Source organism: Stomoxys calcitrans, chromosome 4 (genome assembly GCF_963082655.1).
Source record: "Stomoxys calcitrans chromosome 4, idStoCalc2.1, whole genome shotgun sequence".
In the NCBI taxonomy this organism is placed as follows: Eukaryota; Metazoa; Arthropoda; class Insecta; order Diptera; family Muscidae; genus Stomoxys; species Stomoxys calcitrans.
This window is the reverse complement of record NC_081555.1, coordinates 14,359,116-14,384,444: the sequence shown is the minus strand read 5'-3', so window position 1 is coordinate 14,384,444 and position 25,329 is coordinate 14,359,116. Positions and strand designations below refer to the sequence as shown.

The window sequence follows — 25,329 nt, the reverse complement described above, 5'->3', positions numbered from 1 at the left end:
GATAAAGCTGCCATGGAGACCGAACTCCCTTCTGACGGTCTTGAACCCATATATGGCCCATTTATTGCTTTCAAGCAGTGATTTATGTTGAACCCCTCGACGCCTTTGCTGTGTTAGGTTATGGTTGGACCATATTTCGATGTAGCTGCTATGAGTTCATGAATGATGCATTTTCATCGGATTTTGTATCCAATGTGGTGGGTATCCAAAGTTCGCAGTGACCGAAATATAAGCCCTTTTACTTGTTCATTTGTATTTTTTTCTTAAATTTTAGGTTTTTAGTTATTTAAAATAAATGTTCCCCTTAAAGTATGCAATTATTCCCCACTTCAAGTTTTGCCTAAAATTATGCAAATATTTTTTTCTTTTCCCTCAAGTGTAATAATAGGATAACTTTGCTTTAATTATTTGTCCTTTTACAATTCCCTTGATATTTTTGTGACTTACCAAATGCAAAACTAATTTCAAGAATTACACAGCATTAAATTTTCGCTTCTCACTTAAGCAATGTCATTTTCCTAAGCTTTCATGGCAACGTTAAGGAAAATGAAGCCAAAAAACTGTTGAAGTTGTCATTCAGGGACATTTTACGAATTTTATTTGGTGTAATTGCATTTACATTTCGGTATATTCTACTTACATAAATTTCATAATTTAGGTATAAGGCAAAAAGGGCTTTAATTAGCTTTGTAAGGAAAATTTTGATGAAAACTAAGTCAAAATTGGCTTATTTAAGGAAATTTCTTTTGAAAATGCAACTCAAGTTTTATTTTAGCTTTAATGCAACCAAAAAGGATTTTCATTTGGTTTCTGGAAATAGTTTTTGGAAATTAAATTTTTTTGGAATTGGGTTTTTGTAGAAAATTTTAACTAAATTTGATATTTTTTAAATATTTTTCCCAAATTTGATTATTAATGAAAGTTTTTAAAAAAATTCATTAAAAACCGACTTTAGGCCAAAATATTATTCAAATTTAATTTTCTTATTCAAAACATTTTCTTTTTTTCTTTCCGTTATTTAGCATATTTTGCTTTTTATCTTACAAATTCATACTCAACTATTATCTGGTGCTGTTGAAACTCAAGTGCTGCACTTGGCTAATTTTGTATCCTAAATTAGCCTCAAAACATCATGCAAGAAATAACTAGATAGTGTCACTTGGAGAGAAACCAAGAAAAACCACAACAAATGACAAGCTAAGAAATTTCTTAAGAAAACTTGCACACAAAAGCATGCCATTGTGTTGGGGGGGACAATAGACGCCTGGGAGGTATGCTATACTTATAAAGCATGGTACATTATAATTAACCAAAGATGGCATGCAAATTTTAATTGAAGGTTGGTAAGCAATTTCATACTGCAATGAGTCGCTCTTTTTTCTCTCCGCCCCCCCTCCAGGGAGAGTATGACAACTGAGTTTTTTTTCAAAAAAAATAAACGTTAGTCATGGAATTTTTTTTCTTTCTCTGCCATATTTAATTGCAATCATTTGCTCTTTTGTTAGTTTGCTAGCGTTTTTTTTTCGAAAATTGCTCCCTAAATGACATGTAATTTTTTGCTATGCAAAAACAATTTTTAATTGGTTTACTTTGTTTTGAAATTGTCTCCGTACAGAGCAAAATTAAATGCACCGCTGCAATTGGTTGTTTGATGGTTGCAGGTAGCAGCTCCAAGCTGACATTTGTTAGCAGAGCATATTTCCGACAAATGGAATTGCATCAAATGGCCGACGGACGGACGGACAGAGAGAATTGCAAGCCAGCACCGCCACCACCACCAACGATTTATGTCAAATTAATTAATCAGACAACAAAAGAGCATGAATATGCAAATTAATGGCATATTAATGATAGTGCCCCCCACGGAATGTTGTTGACAAAGTTTCTGTCATTTTTTTAATTGGATCTTCGCACTGGCATTTAAATGCACGCAAGATTTTTTCTACGTATGGACAATTGAGAGCTCTAGGGTTCGACTTAGGGTACCCGGTGCAGCAGATGATTAGCTGACTGTGCATGATAGGGTTATAGAAATTTGCAAAAAAGCTTTTAGGTGACATTCAGGGAGAAGAAGGAGGTAAATGAAAATTCAATGAAATTGTTTGAGTATTACGGCTTTGGAGAACAATATAACTGAGGAAGGTTAGGAGAATTTGCATCCGAACGACTGTAAGTGACATTTAGCCAACCATAAACCACAAATGAAGTTAATAATAAGAAATGTATTCCATTGATAGTGGTACAAAGGTCTGGCGAAGGAAGGTGAAAGGTAGGTGAAAAAAGACAAACATGAGCATCATATCAACAGACAGAATGACGGACGGAAGGACAAAAGAATGGACGAACAGAAAAACAGATGGACGGATGAACAGAAGGGCGGTCGAACAGACGAACAGAGGAACTGATGGACAGAATGGTGGTCGGACAGAAAGGCGAACGGACAGAAGGACGGATAGGCAGAATGACGGAGAAGAAATGTATTCCAAAGATTGTGGTACAAAGGTCTGGCGAAGGAAGGTGAAAGGTAGGTGAAAAAAGACAAACATGAGCATCATATCAACAGACAGAATGACGGACGGAAGGACAAAAGGATGGACGAACAGAAAAACGGATGGACGAAAGTACAGAAGGGTGGTCGAACAAAAGGACCAACAGACAGACGGACAGAAGAACAGACGAACAGGGGAACTGATGGACAGAATGGTGGTCGGACAGAAAGAAGAACGGACAGAAGGACGGATAGGCAGAATGGCGGACGGACTAAATGAAGGATGGACGGGCTGAATGAAGGATGGACGGGTTGAATGAAGGACGGACGGCCTGAATGAATGACGGACGGAATGAATAAAGGATAGGTGGACCCCTGGATGGACCGATTGATGGGCCAAAGGACAGACCAACAACGAACCGAAGAACGGAATGAAGGACGAACCGAACGACGCACCGAACGACGGACAGAAGGACGGACCGAAGAAAGGACCAAAAAAGGGGCCGAAGAAAGGACCGATGAAAGGACCGAAGAAAGGACCGAAGAAAGGACCGAAGAAAGGACCGAAGAAAGGACCGAAGAAAGGACCGAAGAAAGGACCGAAGAAAGGAACGAAGAAAGGACCGAAGAAAGGACCGAAGAAAGGACCGAAGAAAGGACCGAAGAAAGGACCGAAGAAAGGACCGAAGAAAGGATCGAAGAAAGGACCGAAGAAAGGAACGAAGAAAGGACCGAAGAAAGGACCGAAGAAAGGACCGAAGAAAGGACCGAAGAAAGGACCGAAGAAAGGACCGAAGAAAGGACCGAAGAAAGGACCGAAGAAAGGACCGAAGAAAGGATCGAAGAAAGGACCGAAGAAAGGAACGAAGAAAGGACCGAAGAAAGGACCGAAGAAAGGACCGAAGAAAGGACCGAAGAAAGGACCGAAGAAAGGACCGAAGAAAGGACCGAAGAAAGGACCGAAGAAAGGAACGAAGAAAGGACCAAAGAAAGGGTCGAAGAAAGGACCGAAGAAAGGACCGAAGAAAGGACCGAAGAAAGTACCGAAGAAAGGACCGAAGAAAGGACCGAAGAAAGGACCGAAGGACGGACCAAGTGGCTGACTGAAGGATGGACTGAAGGACGAACCGGCAGATAATGGGTGGATGGGCAGATGAATGAAGGGATGGGCAGACAAATGGATGCACCAATAAAAAGACGGACGGACGGACAAAAGGATGAACCGATAGATAAACAGATGGGCGGAAATGCCTAGATTGTTTCGGGCATATATTTATACCCTCCACCATGGGATAGGGGAATACTAGTTTCGTCATTCCGTTTTTAACACCTCGAAATATTTGTCTAATACCCTATAAAGTATATATATTCTTGATCTTCGTGGTATTTTAAGTCGATCGGACCGATTGACGGGCCAAAGGATGTTCCAGCGAACGGACCGAAGGACGAACCGGCAGATAGATGGGTGACGGATGGGCAGACGTATGCAGAACGAATAGATGGACGGACGGACAAAAGGACGGACGGACAAAAGGACGGACGGACAAAGGGACGGACGGACAAGGGACGAACGGACAAAAGGACGGACGGACAAAAGGACGGACGGACAAAAGGACGGACGGACAAAAGGACGGACGGACAAAAGGACGGACGGACAAAAGGACGGACGGACAAAAGGACGGACGGACAAAAGGACGAACGGACAAAAGGACGGACGTGCATTTTAAGTCGATCTGGACCGATGGATGGACCAATTTACGGACCAGAGGATGTTCCAGCGAATGGACCGAAGGACGAACTGGCCGATAGATTGGTGGACGGATGGGCAGACGTATGCAGGGATGGACGGACAAAAGGATGGACGAATAAAAAGACAGACTGGCAAAAGGACGAAGGACAAAAGGATGGACGGACAAAGGGACGGACGGACAAATGGACGGGCGGACAAAAAGACGGACTGACAAAAGGACGGACGGACAAAAGGACGGACGGACAAATGACGGACAGACAAAAGGACGGCCGGACAAAAGGACAGACAGACAAAAGAACGGACGGACAAAAGGACGGACGGATAAAAGGACGGACGGACAAAAGGACGGACGGATAAAAGGACGAAGGACAAAAGGATGGACGGACAAAAGGATGGACGGACAAAAGGACGGACGGACAAATGGACGGGCGGACAAAAAGACGGACTGACAAAAGGACGGACGGACAAAAGGACGGACGGACAAAAGGACGGACGGACAAAAGGACGGACGGACAAATGGACGGACAGACAAAAGGACGGACGGACAAAAGGACGGACGGATAAAAGGACGGACGGACAAAAAAAGGAGCGGACAAAAGGAGGGAGAAATGGACACGCCTAGATTGCTTGGGATACATTTTTATAGCCTCCACCATAGGATGGGGGTATACTAATTTCGTCCTGCCGTTTGTAACGTCTCGAAATATTCGTCTAAGACCCCATAAAGTACATATATTTATGATCGACATGTCAATTTAAATCGATTTGGACGGATGCACCGATGGATGGAACGATTGACGGGCCTAGGACGGACCGAAAGATAGACCGTAGGACGGACCGATTGACGGGCCAAAGGACGGACGGAAGGACTGACCGAAGAAGAGACTGAAGGACTGACCGCAGAAAAGACCTAACGATGAATCGGCAGATAGATGGATGGACAGATGGACAGACGTATGGAGGGACGGACAAAAGGATGGATGGAAGGACAAAAGAATAGGTGGACGGACAAAAAGGTGGACGGAAGGACAAAGGGATGGACTGACAAAAAGGTGGACGGAGGGACAAAGGGATGGACTGACAAAAGGGTGGACGGACGGACAAAAGGATGGACTGACAAAAGGATGGACTGACAAAAGGATGGACTGACAAAATGACGAACGGACAGAAAGAGGGACGGACGGACATGCCTAGATTGCTTCGATAATATTTTCATACCCACCACCATATTCGTCTAAGGCTCCATAAAATTTATATATTCTTGATCGTCATGACATTTTAAGTCGTTTTAGCCAATGTCCGCCCATCCGTCTGTCGAAACCACGCTAATTTTCGAAGGAGTAAAGTTAGGCACTTTAAATTTTGCACAAATACTTCTTATTAGTGCAAGTCGGTTTGGATTGTAAATGGGCCATATCGGCCAGTGCTTTGATATAGCTGCCATCTAAACCGATCTCGACTCTTGACTGCTTGAGCCTCTAGAGGGCGCAATTCTTATCTGATTTGCTTGAAATTTTGTAGGTTTTGTGTTTTACGACTTCCAACAACTGTGCTAAGTATAATCCAAATCGGTTCATAATCTGATATAGCTTCCATATAACACGATCTCGGGTGTTGACTTCTTGAGCCACTAGAGGGCGCAATTCATCTTTGGCTGAACTTTTGCATGAAGTGTTTTGTTATGACTTCCAACAATTGTACCAAGTATGGTCCAAATCGGTTCATAACGTGATATAGCTCCAATTAAGGAAATCTCGGATCTTGACTTCTTGAGCCGCTAGAGGGCTCGATTCTTCTCCCATTTGGCTGAAATTTTGCATGAGGTGCTTCGTTATGATTTTCAACAACCGTGCTAGGTCTGGTCTAAATCTCTTCATAACCTGATATAACTGCCATATAAACCGATTTCGGATCTTGACTTCTTGAACCTCTAGAAGGCACAATTCATATCCGATTTGGCTAAAATTCTGCATGAAGTGTTTTGTTTAAACTCCCAACAACCGGGCCAAGTATGCTTTAAATCGATGCATTACCTGATATAGCTCTCATACTAACCGATCTCGGATCTTGACCTCTTGAGCCGCTAGAGGGCGCAATTATTATGCGATTTGGCTGAAATTTAGCATGATGTGCTTCGTTATGACTTCCAACAACTGTGCCAAGTATGATCTAAATCGGTTCGTAACCTGATATAGTGGCCATATAAACCGATTTCGGATCTTGACTCCTTGAGCCGCTAGAGGACGCAGTTATTATCCGATTTGATTAAAATTTTGCATAAAGTGTTTTGTTTTAACTCTCAACAATCGTGACATGTTTGGTCTAAATCGGTTCATTGCCTGATATAGCTCTCATACAAAACTATCTCGGATCTTGCCGATAGATGGCGCAATTATTATCCGATTTGGCTGAAATTTTACAGTGTTTTGTTATGACCTCCAACAACTGTGCCAAGTATGATCTAAATCGGTTTATAACCTGATATAGCTCCCATATAAACCAATCTCCCGATTATAATTCTGACAGCCTTCGCTCGACATCCTTCTTCAGTTTGGCCCAAATCGGGGCAGATATGGATATAGCTACTGTATAGATCCATCTGTCGATTTAAGGTCTTAGGCCCATAGAAGCCGTAATTATTGTCCGATTTCGCTAAAATTTGGGACAGTAAGTTGTGTAAGGCTCTTCCACATATGTTTTTCAATTTGGCTGAGATTGGTCTAGATTTGAATATGGCTGCCGTTTAGACCGATTTCTCGATTTAAAGTCTTGAGCCCATAAAAGGAACATTTTTTGCCCGATTTAGTAGAAATTTGGGACATTGAGTTGTGTTAAGCCCCTCGATATCCTTCTTGAAGATGGCCCCAGATCGGTCCAGATTTAGATACAGCTGCCATATAGACCAATCTCTCGATTTAAGGTTTTGGCCCCATAATAGCCCCATTTATTATCCGATTTCGCTGAAATTTGACGCAGTGACCTTTGTTAGACTTTTCGACATTCGTGTCTTATATGGTTCAGATCGGTCGATATTTGGATATAGCCGCCAGAAAGACCAATATTGAACCGAAAGGTCGATCTTCCACGCTCTTTCTAAAATCTCATCACTTGATCTTTCAATCGCCCGTTTGTTCGTCCCGGTTTGTGTATACCACCGTTATCCACTTTAAAAGACTTCTCGCTGGAGCTTCTTCATTCATTCCGGCAACATGACCTAGCAGGCGCAACCTTGTATTTTGATACGTTTAACTTTGCTAACGTCGTTATACAGCTAATACAGTTCGCGGTTCATACGACGCCGATAATCTCCTTCAATACAAACTGTAACAGTAACGCGAAAGTGGGGGCGAGGAGGGTACCCCAGTACCATTCTCTGATAACGGTTTGGGGTATACGCCTTCAAGTTGGTTAGCGTTGTCACACCCATTTGAAGAAGAACGAAGCAAAATTTTGGAAATTTGACTTTTGCTAAAAAAGGCACAAAAATTTTTAAATCAAAAATTACTAAAAATATGTTATTTTAAGTCTCCTTTCTCCTAGGCCCTTACAAAAATATTTCCTTCCATTCCATGTATATTCGAAAAAAAAAACTTTTACTCAAAAGCCTTTAACTCCCCCACCATGAACTTTCTCTCATGTAGAAAAACATTGCGTGTCTATTTTCCTCTGGCTACTGTTACCATTTATCTTTAGGCCATTTGCAATGGTTTGTTGTTATTTCTTTTAAACCTTTTGCTTCTTTTTTGCCAAAATCTTGGCAAAATATATGCCACTTTAATGGAAGTTAAGTTTCGACTTTTGTTTTTGTACCAGAATTATATGCTTCAGCAAATTCTTCGTAGACGCACTCAGGCAGAACGCAACTGTGGAACAATGTACAACAATGCCGAGTTTCGAGTGCATTCTCTGGTTGTTGTTTTGGCAAGTGGGTGCAAGATGGTAGATTTGTATGCAACGCATGTTTTACAACATTTTGTAGGGACATATTGTAAGTGATAGAATATGCTAGGCATAGTAGGGCAAAGAATGGGATAGGGGAGTTTAAGGATGGTTACGCTTAAGGGTTCGATTCCCACCAGAAACCTTGAACGATTTAAGGTCCAAGGCCGATAGAAGCCGCATTTGTTATCAGATTTCTTTTAAATTTGGCACAATAAGCTGTCATTGCAATCTCAATATAGATGTCGAATATCGTTTAGATCGGTCAATATCTTGATATAGCCCCCATGTAGACCGATCTCCCGATTTAAGGTCCAAGGCCGATAGAAACCACATTTATTATTCAAATTTAATGAAATTTGGCACAGTGAGATATCTAAGGACTTCCGGCATAGATATCGCGTAGCATTTAGATCGGACAATATCTTGATATAGCCCCCATATAGACCGATCACCCGATTTAAGGTCTATGGCGCATAAAAGCCTCATTTGTTACCGGATTTCTCTGACATTTGGCACAATGAATAACCTCAGATCTCTCGTTATAGGTGTCGAAAATCGTTTAAATTAGTCAATATCTTGATATAGCCCCCATATAGACTGATGTCCCGATTCAATATAATGATAAAAAATTTGGTTTTTTGTTCACCCTTTAAGCTTTGAGCTTTGCAAATGTTTCCCGTAATTAACACACCATCCTCCTTTACTACAAATTAATGCACGAATATTCATATAAATGTACTTGCATGCAAATGACTCTTAAAAACTTTCATAGTAGGACAAGCCATATATTCGATTGCAGCATTGTATGTCAAACAATATTTCACATACATACCCAAACAAAACCAATTGTATTAAAAATTCCAAACTGACTGATCTGTGAACCATAGAAAGTGATGGGGGGAGCCTGGAAAAAAACAACTGAAACCTAACAACAACAAAAACACCTCAATGATGCCAAAACATCTATTCCACTACCCCGACTGCCGCCTTCCTTTGTCTTAGGCGGCTGTTTTTGCCTCACAAAATTTCTCACTTCCGCCGAAATGCAGTAGATTCCTTTTTGTTTTTTTTGCTACCCAGCAGTTTACTACATGGTGCTTGTGGCCACTTTTGGCAGCTGCCAACTTGAGTAAACAACTCAACTTTCTGGCGCGAATACTAAAACTGACAGTGTTGATGGCTTCCTACGGTTCCTATTGGCGTTTTCCCCTTTCATTCTCACTCGCTCTCTCCTTTTTTTGGTTTCATTGTCATATGTGGAATGTGTTAAGCTTCGGATGAAAATATCAGGAGGGGGAAAACTATGAAAATGTTTGGCCATATGTTGGTCATAACTTTAAATTTTAAGGCCCCAAAAAGTAGGCAACAAACTTTAAGCCCTAAAGTATGCTTTCATGTTATGGCAATCAAGTGTGAACAATTTTTGGGGAAAAGTATTTGCTATAGAAATGAAAAGTTTTCACGAGAAAGTGCGGAGAAATTTTGATTGAGGTCTTAAATTTTAAAGAATTTAAATTAAAGGATTGCACAGAATATAATTTCATTAGGATGCCTAAAAATAGGCTACAGTATACAAAAAAAATGGAAAATTTCTTGATAAAAATCACAAAAAAAAATCATTAATGGCGCTAGAGAACTATAAGCTCAATTTACTCTTGAAAAAAAAACATAGCTAAAGAGCCAATCATGACCATGACCACAAAGTCATCCTAAAAGTATACTTTATTATTTTCAAAACTTCTGACAGATATAACAACTTGAAGAACAAAGACACCAATCATCCAATCTTGCAAATGCAAACTCGCCCATGAGCATACCATTAAGGAACAGGCGGAAACTTCTCACATATCAATAAGTGCTGTCCGATTCAAGTTTTAAGCTCAATGATAAGGGGCCTCCTTTTTATATCCGAGTTCGAACGTCGTGCCGCAGTACGACACCTCTTTGGGGAGAAGTTTTTACATGGCTACCATACCAATTTTTCCAAATGGCATAGTTCCTCACAAATGTCGCCAGCATTAGGAGGGGATAAGCACCGCTGAAAATGTCTTTTGTTCACGCCAGGATTCGAACCCAGGGGTTCAGTGTCATAGGCGGACTTGCAAACCTCTGGGTTTCGGTAGCCTGCAATCACCCAATCATTCCCATTCAAATTTTTACAATTCTGTTTAGCCTAAAAGATAAGGGGCCTGCTTTTTATATCCGAGTCCGAACGGCGTGACGCAGTGAGACATCTCTTTGGGCAGAAGTTTGTACATGACTACCATAACATTTTTGCAAATGGCATAGTTCCTCACAAATGTCTCCAGCATTAGGAGGGGATAAGCACAGCTGAAAATGTTGTCTGTTGTTCACTCCAAGATTCGAACTCCTTCTTTCAGTGTCAAAGGCGGACATGCTAACCTCTGCGCTACGGTGGTCTCCAATCATCCAATCATTCCCATTCAAAATTTTTAAAATTTCGTTTAGCCTAAAAGCTTAAAGCTGATTAAAGGTAATTCTCACTATTAGGTGTACCTAAAAGTATGCTTTAATATTTGTTACCATTAGTAAATTATGACAGGTTGAATATCAAAGACCCCAAACATAATGCCGATTCACCCTAGCTAAGTTTATTTGCGGCCCTAAGCAGTTTCTGGAGAGAGAGAGAATGGTTTCCCCATTGCTCTCTCCTATAAACTGAGCATTGTTGCAAGTAAAAATTCCTAGTGTGAACCGGCTCGATGTTAAGTGTCTTCAGTGTTCCATTTGGCATAATTTACTGATGGTAAAAAATTATTAAAGCAAAAAATTTTCTAGATTGAATCGGAGCTAAGTTTGATATTTTCAATGTCCAGTTATCATATTTAACTGATGTTTAGAAAATATTAAAGCATAATTTTAGGTACGCCTACACATGAGAAGCATTGCATTCAATGACTTTTGAGCTAAGATGCCGTAAGGGAATTTTTTTCCTTCCCTCTCACTTGACCAAACTGATAATTGTTGAAATTACTTGAATTGCGACTATGTTTGATATCTTCCATGTCCAATTGTCATATGTTACAGATGTGTAGAAAATATTAAAGCATACTTTAAGGTAAATCTACAAATGGAAATTTCCTTCAAATTTCTTTTGAGCCTTTAGAAAGACCAAAAGAGTCTTTAGAACACTAAAATGTTTTCTAGGTTTACAAGAAATAACATTTTTCTAACTCATTACAAGGAAGTGGCAAAGCCTACATGAAAGGTTACACTTTTATATCAAAATACATACTTTTTTCCCTTAAATTTTCTTTTTTCAGATTTTTGCAACATAATGACTACGCCAATATCAAAATTTCCAACATAGCATGTCATGTTGAAGCAACAAATTTTACTTCACGTTTGATAGCGCATCCTAGGCATCACTTGCATGATGTGTGACTATAAGAAGAACATGTGTCATCGAAAATCTTGAAAAAACCAGCAGGCAAAACGTGAGGAGATGCATGTGCATGATATACAATATTATAGGAAGGTGGCAAATATTTTGGTTAAACATTTTTCAAATAAAAAAAGATGGGAAAAAAGTAAATAAAAAAATGTGAGCAAGAAAATCATAAATCATGAGGATTATGCCTTCATTTGGAATACAGTTTGGCTTGCCCGAAACTAGCAGCAGCTATATCTTATTATTTACCAAGGATCGATTTATGTAGATCTACATATATCTATGTGACCCAATTTTAATAGAAGTAAAATGCAAATGTGCCCACGACTATTCCCTTAAGGAACAGGCGAGTAGTATTTGTACAAAATTTGGAAAGGCTAGCCTCACTAGCTTCAAAGTTAGCCTATAGACAGACGGACAAACTAAACCTACCCTTAAAAAATTTAAAAATCACTTTTAACTTTTTTCCACTTACAAGCCGAATCCCAGCAATGATTGCGTTTCGCACTTACAAAGTTCCTCTTTTCCCCCTCCTCCTCAAAAAAAATACTTTGTCAATTGAATCCATTAGGGATTGTCGCCTTTGCTGCTTGCTATTCCTGATGCTCCACAGCTGCCTAGAGTAGAGAGTTTTTAATTCATTCAGCTTTGCGCCATAGAGTGATTAGCATAGGTTCATAGGTCAACGTTGGATTTTTTCCGGGAATATACATTTCGAGTGAAAGACAATTGAATTGAATACATTTGTATAAAATTTAAAATTCATGAGATTTTTGGGGATTTTTTATCTAGCTTTTTTATTTGTGAGTGAAATGTAACCGAGCAAATTTGAAATAAATTATATTTAAGTGAATTAAAGACAAAAAAGTAAAATCTTTAAACATAGAGGTCAAATGGAGCATAAAAACTGTGAGGTTTTAAAATTCACTATAAAATTTTTAAATGCCATTCCATTTCTATAGAAAATACTATAAAAATTTAATTTTTATTAGAAATTTTTAAATATATATTTTTTTTGTAGAAATGGGAAATTATGAAAAAAATCTTTTTGTGTGTAATTTAGGCACAATTTTGTTTTTGCCAGAAATTAACCCAAAAATTTTGGAAAGATTTCACTTTTGTAGAAAATATGAACGAAGTTTTACTTTTATGAATAAATAATTTTTCAATATCCCAATTATGGCAAATTTTATCAAAATTTTCCTTTTTTGCAAAATTTTATGAAATTTTGCCTTTTATGCAAAATTTCCCCTTTTATGGAAAATTTTATCAGAAATTCCCTTTTACGGAAAATTTCACCAACAATTCAATTTTATGGAAAATTTTCCTTTTATGAAAAATTGTAACAAAATTTTATCAACTTTTCACTTTTATGGGAAATTTTATAAAAATTTCCCTTTTATGGAAAATGTTATCAAAATTTGCCTTATATGGCAATTTTTTTCATAATTTTCCCATTAATGGGAAATTTTATCAAAATTGACCTTTTATGCGAAATTTTACCAAAAATTCCCTTTTATGGGAAATTTTATCAAAATTTCCCTTTTATGGGAAATTTTATGAAAATTTGCCTTTTATGGGAAATTTTATCAAAATTTCCCTTTTATGGGAAATTTTATGAAAATTTGCCTTTTATGGGAAATTTTATCAAAATTTCCGTTTTACGCAAAATTTTTATCAAAAATTATCTTTTATGGTAAATGTTATCAAAATTTGCCTTATATGGAATATTTTATCAAATTTTCCCTTTGAATGCAAAATTTTACCAAAATTTAACTTTTATGGGCAATTTGATCAAAATTTCCCTTTGATGCAAAATTTCTCTTTTATGCAAAATTTTATCAAAATTTTCCTTTTTGTAAAATTTTTTTCAAGATTTCCCTTTTAGGGGAAATTACAAAAAAAGGTTTCCTTTTCTGGATAACTTTATCAAAATGTTCCTTTTATTGATAATTGAATAAAACTTTTCCTTTTGCGGGAAATTTCTTAAAAATGTCTATTCAGTAGGAAATTTTATGGAAATTCCCTTTATATGGGATATTTAATCAAAAATTGCCTTTTAAAGAAAATTTGGCAAAAATTCCATTTTATGGGAAATTTTATCAAAATTTCCCTTAAAAATGGAAAATTTTATCAAAATTTCCTTTAAATGGGAAATATTTTGCAAAATTTCCTTTAAATGGGAATCTTTATTAACATTTCCTTTTTATACAATCGGATATTGTCCGGCTTCAGACCTGTTTCTATTATAAATAGAACACAAAAAATCCGTTTTTTAAAGTAAGGCAGAAAAATGTGTTTTTTGCTTTGTAATAGCGTTTGGCCGGTTTCCTCGATCGCGATTTCGTTTGGAACCACCCAATTTCATTGAAAATTCTATCAAAATTTCAGTTTTATGGAAAATTTTAATAAAATTTCCCATTTATGGGAGATCTATTAAAATTCCTTTTGAAGGGAAGTTATTAAAAATTTCCCTTTTATGGAAAGTAAAAAAAAAGGTTCTATTTTTATATTTTTCCAAAATTTCCCTTTTATGGGAAATTATATCAAAATTCCCAACTTATGGGAAACTTTTTGAAAATTTATCAAAATTACTTGATTTGCCCCAAATTTCCTTCAATAAAATAAAAATTCTACCTTCATTCAATGGGAAATTTTATCAAAATTTCCCTTTCATAGAAAATTTTATCAAAAATTAATTTTGTGAAAAATTTTTACAAAATTTCCATTAATGGGAAATCTTTACAAAATTTCCCTTTTTATGGACATTTTCACAATATTTTCCATTTATGGGAAATTTCATCAAAATTTCCCTTTTATGGGAAATATTATCACAATTAACCTTTTATGGGAAATTTTATCAAAATTTCCCTTTAATGATAAATTTTAACAAAATTTCCCTTTAATGGGAAATCTTAGCAATATTTCCCTTTTATTGGAAATTTTAGCAAAATTTCCCTTTTATGGGAAATTTCAGCAAAATTCACAATTTCATTTTAATGGAAATTCCCTAGCTATTTGCAATAAAAATTCTAACGAAATTTTATTTTTTATGGGATTTTGTTTTTTTTTTTAATTTTCCCTTCATGGGAAATTGGGCACAATTTTTTTAATATAAAAAAGTTTACCAACATTTTTTTCTATGCCCTGGCTAAGAAGAAAATTGATCAAACTGTCACCGAAATGGAAAATATAATAAAAATTTTTTTCAACAACAAATTACATCAATTTTTCCTTTCGATGAGTAAATGGAAATTCCAAATTTTGCCCATAAACATTCCACTAAGGAACAAAGGCAAACTTCTCACATATCTCACAATGAGTGCAGTCCCATTGATAAGAGGCCTGCTTGTTATAAAGTTTCCTCTTTAGGGAAATTAAAAAAATAAAATTATAGAACATTTTTAAAATTTCGTCTCCTATGGAAAATTGTACTAAAATTTTATTGATGCAGAAAATTTATGAGAGATTTTTCATACTAAAGCTAATCTTGTGCAATTTGATTTGTACACCAAAGTTTTTTAAATAGCTTTACTTTTGTGAGCACATAGCATTTCCACTTAAACACCAATCTCTTGGAACTAAACCCACCTTAACCAAAATAACACCCAAAAGTAACAGAAACACGTGCAACTAATCCAAGTGCCTCTTTATCGAACAATAACAATACCTTCATCAGCTTCATCGTCATCATCATCATCATCATTATCATCATTTTGCTCGTCATTGTGGTTCTCATTTGAAATGGCACATGAATAGCATCAAATGACACAATTTCATTTGGGGATATTATGGAGAAAAAGAAAATCCTACATGAGAAGCGGTAGCAGCAGCAGCAGCATTACCAAACATGCATGCACCATCATTATCGTTGACATCGTCATCGTGCCACTGATAACATTCAAAGAATGACGGCAACAACAAAAAAAAACTCCACAACAAAAGTCCTTATGGAACAACAGAAAACTAGACAAACCAAAAATATCCTGTGCACAGGATATTTGCCATTGTTTTGGGAGAATGCGTTCTAACAGCCGCTCGCTACACCTCACCCACAAAAATTGCAAAAAGAAAAAAAAAACTATCTGCACGTTCAGCTCATTAGGAAAAGTTTAGTGACTTGTTCGGCCACAAACAAACAGAGAATTGTGTCACGGTATTTCTGCCATGTTTTGTTAGCGAGAAGTCATACACTGAGGTGGCGCCATTATGGCCTTACACCAAGCCTGGCATGTACATGTCTATGGTGTCAAAGACTTATTTGCTCTATACACCTCATTTCACATAGTTCACCCTCTGATAACAATCTTGTTAAGCATCCAAGGGGGGAAATGACCCATGTGGTCTCTCCACCCTCCCTCTATGTACCTTTTGAAAATATTAGACAATTGCTAATGCCAATTTTTCCCCAATTTTATTCTCTTTACAGTTTTGCACTTTAGCGCACTTGTCACCGCCACTAATTAAAGTCCATAAACAATGTCAACGAATTCTTCATAGGGGGCAATGATGGCCATCAACTTGCTGACCTGGGGTGACCACCAGCACAGCAGCAGCCAATGTCAACGATGAACGGCTTGTTTGTTTGTGTTGTCAACTTTAAAATGTTAAACCATGACTCTTCACCAACAAATGACTCCTTTGTCAAGGAGATGTCATTAAAGGTAAGTTTTGAAATTACCTTTGTTGATTAGAGGGGGAGGCCGAAAATATTTGCAAAACTAGGTCAACGAAAGGGAAAAGTTGAAACAATTCTCATAAACAGCCTTGATTGTGCTACCAAATTGTGAAGGACGGACGGAAGGACGGACGGAAGGACGGACGGAAGGACGGACGGAAGGACGGACGGAAGGACGGACGGAAGGACGGACGGAAGGACGGACGGAAGGACGGACGGAAGGACGGACGGAAGGACGGACGGAAGGACGGACGGAAGGACGGACGGAAGGACGGACGGAAGGACGGACGGAAGGACGGACGGAAGGACGGACGGAAGGACGGACGGAAGGACGGACGGAAGGACGGACGGAAGGACGGACGGAAGGACGGACGGAAGGACGGACGGAAGGACGGACGGAAGGACGGACGGAAGGACGGACGGAAGGACGGACGGAAGGACGGACGGAAGGACGGACGGAAGGACGGACGGAAGGACGGACGGAAGGACGGACGGAAGGACGGACGGAAGGACGGACGGAAGGACGGACGGAAGGACGGACGGAAGGACGGACGGAAGGACGGACGGAAGGACGGACGGAAGGACGGACGGAAGGACGGACGGAAGGACGGACGGAAGGACGGACGGAAGGACGGACGGAAGGACGGACGGAAGGACGGACGGAAGGACGGACGGAAGGACGGACGGAAGGACGGACGGAAGGACGGACGGAAGGACGGACGGAAGGACGGACGGAAGGACGGACGGAAGGACGGACGGAAGGACGGACGGAAGGACGGACGGAAGGACGGACGGAAGGACGGACGGAAGGACGGACGGAAGGACGGACGGAAGGACGGACGGAAGGACGGACGGAAGGACGGACGGAAGGACGGACGGAAGGACGGAAGGACGGACGGAAGGACGGACGGAAGGACGGACGGAAGGACGGACGGAAGGACGGACGGAAGGACGGACGGAAGGACGGACGGAAGGACGGACGGAAGGACGGACGGAAGGACGGACGGAAGGACGGACGGAAGGACGGACGGAAGGACGGACGGAAGGACGGACGGAAGGACGGACGGAAGGACGGACGGAAGGACGGACGGAAGGACGGACGGAAGGACGGACGGAAGGACGGACGGAAGGACGGACGGAAGGACGGACGGAAGGACGGACGGAAGGACGGACGGAAGGACGGACGGAAGGACGGACGGAAGGACGGACGGAAGGACGGACGGAAGGACGGACGGAAGGACGGACGGAAGGACGGACGGAAGGACGGACGGAAGGACGGACGGAAGGACGGACGGAAGGACGGACGGAAGGACGGACGGAAGGACGGACGGAAGGACGGACGGAAGGACGGAAGGACGGACGGAAGGACGGACGGAAGGACGGACGGAAGGACGGACGGAAGGACGGACGGAAGGACGGACGGAAGGACGGACGGAAGGACGGACGGAAGGACGGACGGAAGGACGGACGGAAGGACGGACGGAAGGACGGACGGAAGGACGGACGGAAGGACGGACGGAAGGACGGACGGAAGGACGGACGGAAGGACGGACGGACGGAAGGACGGACGGAAGGACGGACGGAAGGACGGACGGAAGGACGGACGGAAGGACGGACGGAAGGACGGACGGAAGGACGGACGGAAGGACGGACGGAAGGACGGACGGAAGGACGGACGGAAGGACGGACAGAAGGACGGACGGAAGGACGGAGAGAAGGACGGACGGAAGGACGGAGAGAAGGACGGACGGAAGGACGGACGGAAGGACGGACGGAAGGACGGACGGAAGGACGGACGGAAGGACGGACGGAAGGACGGACGGAAGGACGGACGGAAGGACGGACGGAAGGACGGACGGAAGGACGGACGGAAGGACGGACGGAAGGACGGACGGAAGGACGGACGGAAGGACGGACGGAAGGACGGACGGAAGGACGAAAGGACGGAAGGACGGAAGGACGGAAGGACGAAAGGACGGAAGGACGAAAGGACGAAAGGACGAAAGGACGGAAGGGCGAAAGGACGGAAGGACGAAAGGACGGAAGGACGAAAGGACGGAAGGACAGAAGGACAGAAGGACGGAAGAACGGAAGGACGAAAGGACGAAAGCCCGGAAGGACGGAAGGACGAAAGGACGGACAATTTTCGTTTGTTTCTCTTGCGGATTAAATAGATTTAATTGCAGATTTAAATTGATTAATTCACTTTAAATATTGGGTTGCCCAAAAAGTAATTGCGGATTTTTTAAAAGAAAGTAAATGCATTTTTAATAAAACTTAGAATGAACTTTAATCAAATATACTTTTTTTTTACTTTTTTTCTAAAGCAAGCTAAAAGTAACAACTGATAACTGACAGAAGAAAGAATGCAATTACAGAGTCACAAGCTGTGAAAAAATTTTTCAACGCCGACTATATGAAAAATCCGCAATTACTTTTTGGGCAACCCAATAGATTTTCATAGGAAACTTTGATAAAAATTCAATTACGTACAAAATTAGCTTGAAATTTTATTTCTATAGAATTCTCCTTCTTCATGCAAAATTTTGTTGCATATTTTTAGGTTCGCTTTTATACACAGATTGTGGCCTAATTTAAAGCTACAAAGAGGAGGACCAAAATGCTACGAGGATGAGATCCGTAAATCGTATAAAAATACCTGTTTGGGTTCAAAAGCTAGATTAGAAATGAGAATTCCACTAGGAAATGAAGGAGGGGCGTCATTTTCAACTTAAGTACTTCTCGTTTCAAGTTTATGCTCCCTAAATATAGCCCAGTCTGAACAGCGTGCGTAAGGACGCCTCTTTGAGACTTAAATACTGATAAATGACAACATCTTCAGTGACAATGTCTCTGAACATTTTTTTAATTATTTTACTATGCATACAAAAAAATTTCGTTGCATAGTTTTAGGCATGCAATAAAATATAATCTATGGCTTGATTTAGGGAGTTACGTCGTTCAAAACAGCTTTATTTGATTTTTTTTAAAACTATTTTAAAATTTTTCTGCTCGTAAAATCAGAACAAAATATCCTTTATTTGGTTTTTTACTATTTTAAATTTTTTTTTTGCAAAAGGCATACAAAAAATTTAGTTGCATAGTTTTAGGCATGCAATAAAATATAACCTATGGCTTGCTTTAGGGAGTTACATTGCTAATGAAATCGTTCAAAACAGCCTCTATTTGATTTTTTTCAAACTATTTTAAAATTTTTTTGCTCGTAAAATCACAACAAAAAAAACTTTTTATTTGGTTTTTAACTATTTTAAAATTTTTTGCTAAACTTTTTAATAAAAATTCATAGAAGTTTTGTTGCTTGGCGTTGAAATTTGCATAAGGAAATGTCATCGAATTTCACTACAGTGTTGGGGACTTAAGTCAAAATCAAAATTTACATTAATGAAGGGTTTAAATTCCCCACGTATTCCCCCTTTGTTCGCCTTTCTTTCCCCTTTCTTACCTCTTTGTTTCCCCTTTCTTTCCCATTTCTTTCCCCTTTTCCCCCTTTCTTCCCTTTCGTTCAAAAACTTGAAACATTATTTTGGCACATTAGCCGCATTAAGCTAATCGTGCCATTTAAGACATGCTGTTTAACGCGTTTCCTTATTTCCTGCTATGCCGCATGTTGCACTTTACCCAACCAATTCAAGTCACGCAATTCATTGAACAACTGGCCACCTTGATCCCTGCATGCGGTTTTCCGCATGTAGATAGTTAGACGCCATGTGAGAGTGTAGCAAAGAGGCAGTGCATGACAAATGGACATATGCCGAAATGTTACAAATGATAGCAGATATTGCCCATATGCATACACCGCATGCAATTCAATGAATATGGAGCTAAAAACTTGGTCAAATTTTATGTTTTTGAGGGAGATTATGTCAGAGGAAAAGAAAGGGGGAGAGAGAGAGAGCGAGTACACGCAGAATATATTTTTTAAAGGAGATATTTTTAAAGTCCTCTGTTTTTCTGTGTTCTTCCTCTGTTCTTCTGTGTTCTTGTGTTAGCTTTGGATGTAATTATGCCTCTAATTATGCAACCGCACCTTAATGAAACCAACCAAGGCCAGACGTGCTTACGGGGTATAAAGGTACCTATTTAAGTCGAGGCATTTGTATGAGTTCACCTGATGTTGTATGACTTACGGAGTTAGATTGGATGGAACTCCTTAAACAAGTTCAGTATTAAATGTTATCAGTAATGCCAGAATGATGTTGTAAGGCCTTCTGAACCAAGGGTTATTGCTGATATTTGTTTCATCATTAACTATAAAGTCATCCACTCTGAAGAGGTCATTATAAGACAGGCAGGGGTTCATGATGACTGTTAGGTCTCCAAATGCCAAATTTTAAATTAAATTTCATACACGTTGAATCAGGACTAGACCTGTTTCGGGTGCCTATTATCCTTATCCTTATAAATTGGATAATGTAGATTCCTTTACTAATCTTGGTGTTATTTTGGATGGGTGTATCAATAAGGCAAAGTCATTGATGGTTGGTCTCTGATGATCCTAATGTGACCAAGCATTGTTTACAAGCTAAGTCCGCCCTACCTTGAAATACGGTTGTGTGATTTGAAACCCATTCTACAAGTGCTACTCAGAATCAGTACAGGTACAATTTCTTCTTTTTGCGTTTAGGGCTTACCACGACTCACCACGGACTTCGACCGAAGTTCTTCCCCCTTACGAGAACCGCTTGAAACTTGTTGATTTACCAACGTTCGGGAGGAGACCCTTGATGCTTAGAGCCGTATTTATTGGGAAATTTTTACGTGGTCAGATTGATACTCGGAAATACTCGGCTTCACATGCCTCTTAAGACAGTAAGATCTAATTACGAATTAACCAATCCGCTTCGCTCTTTGTATAATGTATATAACAAATTGTATAATAGTAAATCCTTCACCGATCCTATTCATGTAATATTTTAATAAGAATTCTATCCTTCGTCTGTAGTTTGTTGGAGAAGTTGCCAGAAAGAACTTTATATTTCATTGTCCTTTCATTGTTGTGTGACAGAATGTTGCATTAGACAGAATGTTGCTTAAGATAGAATGTTGCTTAAGACAGAATGTTGCTTAAGACAGAATGTTGCTTAAGACAGAATGTTGCTTAAGATAGAATGTTGCTTTAGACAAAATGTGTATGTTGATCTAAATCAAATGTTTGACTGGCTGTGAAATTTCTGTAGCTAGTATTACCCCAACCCTCTGCTAACCCTCCATAGTTCGGACTTTGGGATGTAGGCATCCCTGTAATGGGAGGTGGCCCCTCGCTCGGTAGAGGCGGTTGTGAGTGGCATGGGAACAAACGAATAAAAAGAAAATGTCCTTTTCAACACCCCTCTCCAAAATCACAAAGTTTTTCTCAGTGTCTTTAAACTTGCATATATCATAAAAAATATGACTGCAAGTATTCTTGTCAGCTGATAGCCCTGATAATCCCCATTCACTACCATTAGATGCCAGACAGCATGTCTCTGTTAACTAATTCGGCAATCTATTCTATCTATTCCACCATCCGCCTGTCCTTAACAACCCAACTCGTGTTTACCAAAATTGTTATGCGTTGTATAAAAAAGCCTCCATAGCCTGTGTTTGTGTTATACTTTTGCAATTGTTCGATTTTGTTTTCTATTTCATTTTATTTTTTATTTGTTTTATGAAGTGTTTCCTTGTTTTTTTGCTGTTATGTATGTTATGCCATTGTCCTCGATTTTTAACAGGCAAAAAACATGTTTGTTGAAATTTTCCAATTTTTCGGTAGTCATGACTGCAGACACAGCGCAGTAGACACATTTCGAGTATTACCAATTGAAACTTTGATATTAAAGCTGATATGATATTTAGCGAGTTTAGGGGAGGGGATCAATGTGATTGGCGATTGCATAGAATGCAAAGGAAAATTACTTACAAAGGAAAACCCAAAATTAAAAATTTTAATGAAACATTTGTAAACATTAGATAGGCGTGGTAAGTTCGGCCGGGCCGAATCTTTTTTACCCTCCACCATGGATCGCATTTGTTCTTTTCCCGGTATCTCTTTTAAGGCAAACATATGATAAAAGAAAAGATTTGCTATGATATTGCAGCTATAATATCAAGTTATTGAACTGCATGTTGAAGACCATAGTAGAAGTCGTTGTGTAAAATGTCAGCCAATTTGAATAAAAATTGCGTCCTTTACGGGCTCAAGAAGCATAATCGGGAGATCGTTTTATATGAGAACTATATCAGGTTATGAACCGATATTAACCACACTAAGCACAGTTGTTGCAAATCATAACAGAACATCTCATGCGAAATTTCAGCCAAATCGGATAAGAATTACGCCCTCTAGAGGGTCAAGAAGTCAAGACCCCAGATCGGTTTATATGACAGCTATATCAGGTTATGAACCGATATTAACCACACTAAGCACAGTTGTTGCAAATCATAACAGAACATCTCATGCGAAATTTCAGCCAAATCGGATAAGAATTACGCCCTCTAGAGGGTCAAGAAGTCAAGATCCAAGATCGGTTTATATGACAGCTATATAAGGTTATCGACCGATTTGATCCATACTTAGCACAGTCGTTGGAAGTCATAAAAAACCACTTCATGCCCACTTTCAGCCAAATCGGATAAGAATTGCGTCCTCTAGTGACTCGAGAAGTCAAGATCCAAGACAGCTATATCAGGATATGAAGCGATTTAACCATGCTTGGCGCAGTTGTTGGAAGTCATAACAAAACACATCATGAAAAATTTTAGCCAAATAGGATAGGAATTGCGCCCTCTAGAGGCTCAAGAAGTCGCTTGAAATATCGCACGAATACTTCTTATTAATGTGAAGCGATTTGAACCATGCTTGGCACAGTTGTTGAAGACATAGGAAAAAGCTTCATTCAAAATTTCATCCAAATCGAACTGTAATTGCGCCCTCTAGAGGCTCAAGAAGTCAAGAACCCAGATCGGTTTATATGACAGCTATATCAGGTTATGAACCGATATGAACCATACTTGGCACAGTCGTTGGAAATCATAACATAACATCTCATGCAAAATTTCAGCCAAATCGGATAAGAATTGCGCCCTCTAGTGACTCGAGAAGTCAAGATCCGAGATCGGTTTATATAGCATGTTTGGATATCATAGACCGATATGGCCCATTTACAATCCCAACTGACCTACACTAATAAGAAGTATTCGTGCGAAATTTCAAGCGACTTCTTGAGCCTCTAGAGGGCGCAATTCTCATCCGATTTGACTGACATATTGTACGTGGTGTTTTGGTATCACTTACAACAACTGCGCTAAGAATGGTTAAAATCGGTCTATGTTTTGATATAGCTGACATATAAACCGATCTTGGGACTTGGCTTATGGAGCCTCTAGAGGGCGCAATTCTAGTCAGATTTAACTGAAATTTTGCACGTGGTGTTTTGGCATCACTTTTAACAACTGTGCTAAGTATTATTCAAATCGGTTCATAATCTGATACAGCTGTCAAATAAACTGATCTTGGATCTTTACTTCTTGAGCCAATAGAGCGCGCATTTCTCATCCTATTCGACTCAAATTTAGCATGAGGTGTTTTGTTATGGCTTCCAATAACTGTGCTAAGTATGCCGTAAATCGGTATAGAACCTGATATAGCAGCCATATAAACCGATCTTTGATCTTGACTTCTTGAGCCTCTAGAGGGCGCAATTCTTATCCGATTTGGCTGAAATTTTGTACAATGGTTTCTCTCATGACCTTCAACATACGTGTCTAATATAGTCTGAATCGATCAAAAACTTTTTACAGCTCCCATATAAACCTATCTCCCGATTTTGCTTCTTGAGGCCCTACAAGGCGCAATTCCTATCTAAATGAACTAAAATATAACACAATGACATCTATTTACAATTTTTAGCATTCATTTATGGTCTGAATCGGACTATAACTTGATAGACCTCCAATAGCATAACAGTTCTTATTCAATATTCTTTGTTTGCCTAAAAAGAGATACCGCGCATAGAACTCGACAAATGCGATCCATGGTGGAGGGTATATAAGATTCGGCCCGGCCGAACTTAGCACGCTCTTACTTGTTTCAGCAATCCCTTCTAACTTATATTTATAAGGTGGAAAACCATTACTGCAAAATAAACCAAAAGTAAAATCTGCATATACGCAACAAGTAAAAGCGTACTAAGTTCGGCTGGCGGGATACCCACCACCCATCCTATGGTGGTGGGTATAATAAGAAAATCAACCAACCAACGCATATAAATATGAGGCGAATATAATTGCTACATACTATTACTGTAAAATACTCTTTAAAGCATTCACACACTCACTCACACACAACTAAAAACGCATCCATTAAAATGCTGTTGATAGCTTCAAAGTAAATGCATTTATCTTCTTTAGTGTATGAGTGTACTTGTACATGGGGTTTTATGTGTGGGGGAGGCAACTACAGCCAATATGCAATGACAACATCAGACCAAACTAACTAAGTAAGTGAGTGAGTGAGTATACGTATGATGGGTTTTGTTCTCAATGTTGAAACTCTTTGTTGACGTTCATTTAAATCACGGCTCATTTAAAGCACGCACATATTGTACTACTACTATGGCTCAAGTAAGTTTATACTGTGGTATGTTACAGTATTGGTGATTGTGGTGTATAGCAGTAACGGCAACATAGAGTAGCAATGTTTGAGGGAGGCTTAGAGGCTACGCAAAAGAGATATGGAGTTTTAACTATTGAAGTTTTTGCAATTGCTGGAGGTAGAGGAAAGTTTTTGCAGTGGCATGATCATCATCTGCATTGTATAATTTGGCGCCATTTTAAACTGTATTATACATACCCACAACATTTTTGCAAGTTAATCGGTGAATAATTATACACACACACACACATATACATAAATTCTCATATAGAGATATACCCTGCAAACATTTGGGAGAGAATTTCTCACTTTCTCGCTGAATTTTTACTTTTTAGGTACAAATGTACCTCCGGGTGATAGTTTCATTAGCATCATTCATGTTTCGCTAATTAGTTTCTCATCATAT

The 25,329-nt window shown here is 39.5% G+C and overlaps 1 protein-coding gene across 1 annotated transcript in view; it reads left to right on the top strand.

Annotated features, from left to right (window-relative positions):
* Positions 1 to 25,329, top strand: part of LOC106085775 (uncharacterized) — a 177,698-nt gene that overhangs the window by 105,225 nt on the left and 47,144 nt on the right. The window contains exon 4 of the mRNA XM_059366654.1: positions 16,022 to 16,256. The gene's annotated coding sequence lies outside the window, so the exon portion shown is untranslated. The remainder of the gene's footprint in view (positions 1 to 16,021; positions 16,257 to 25,329) is intronic.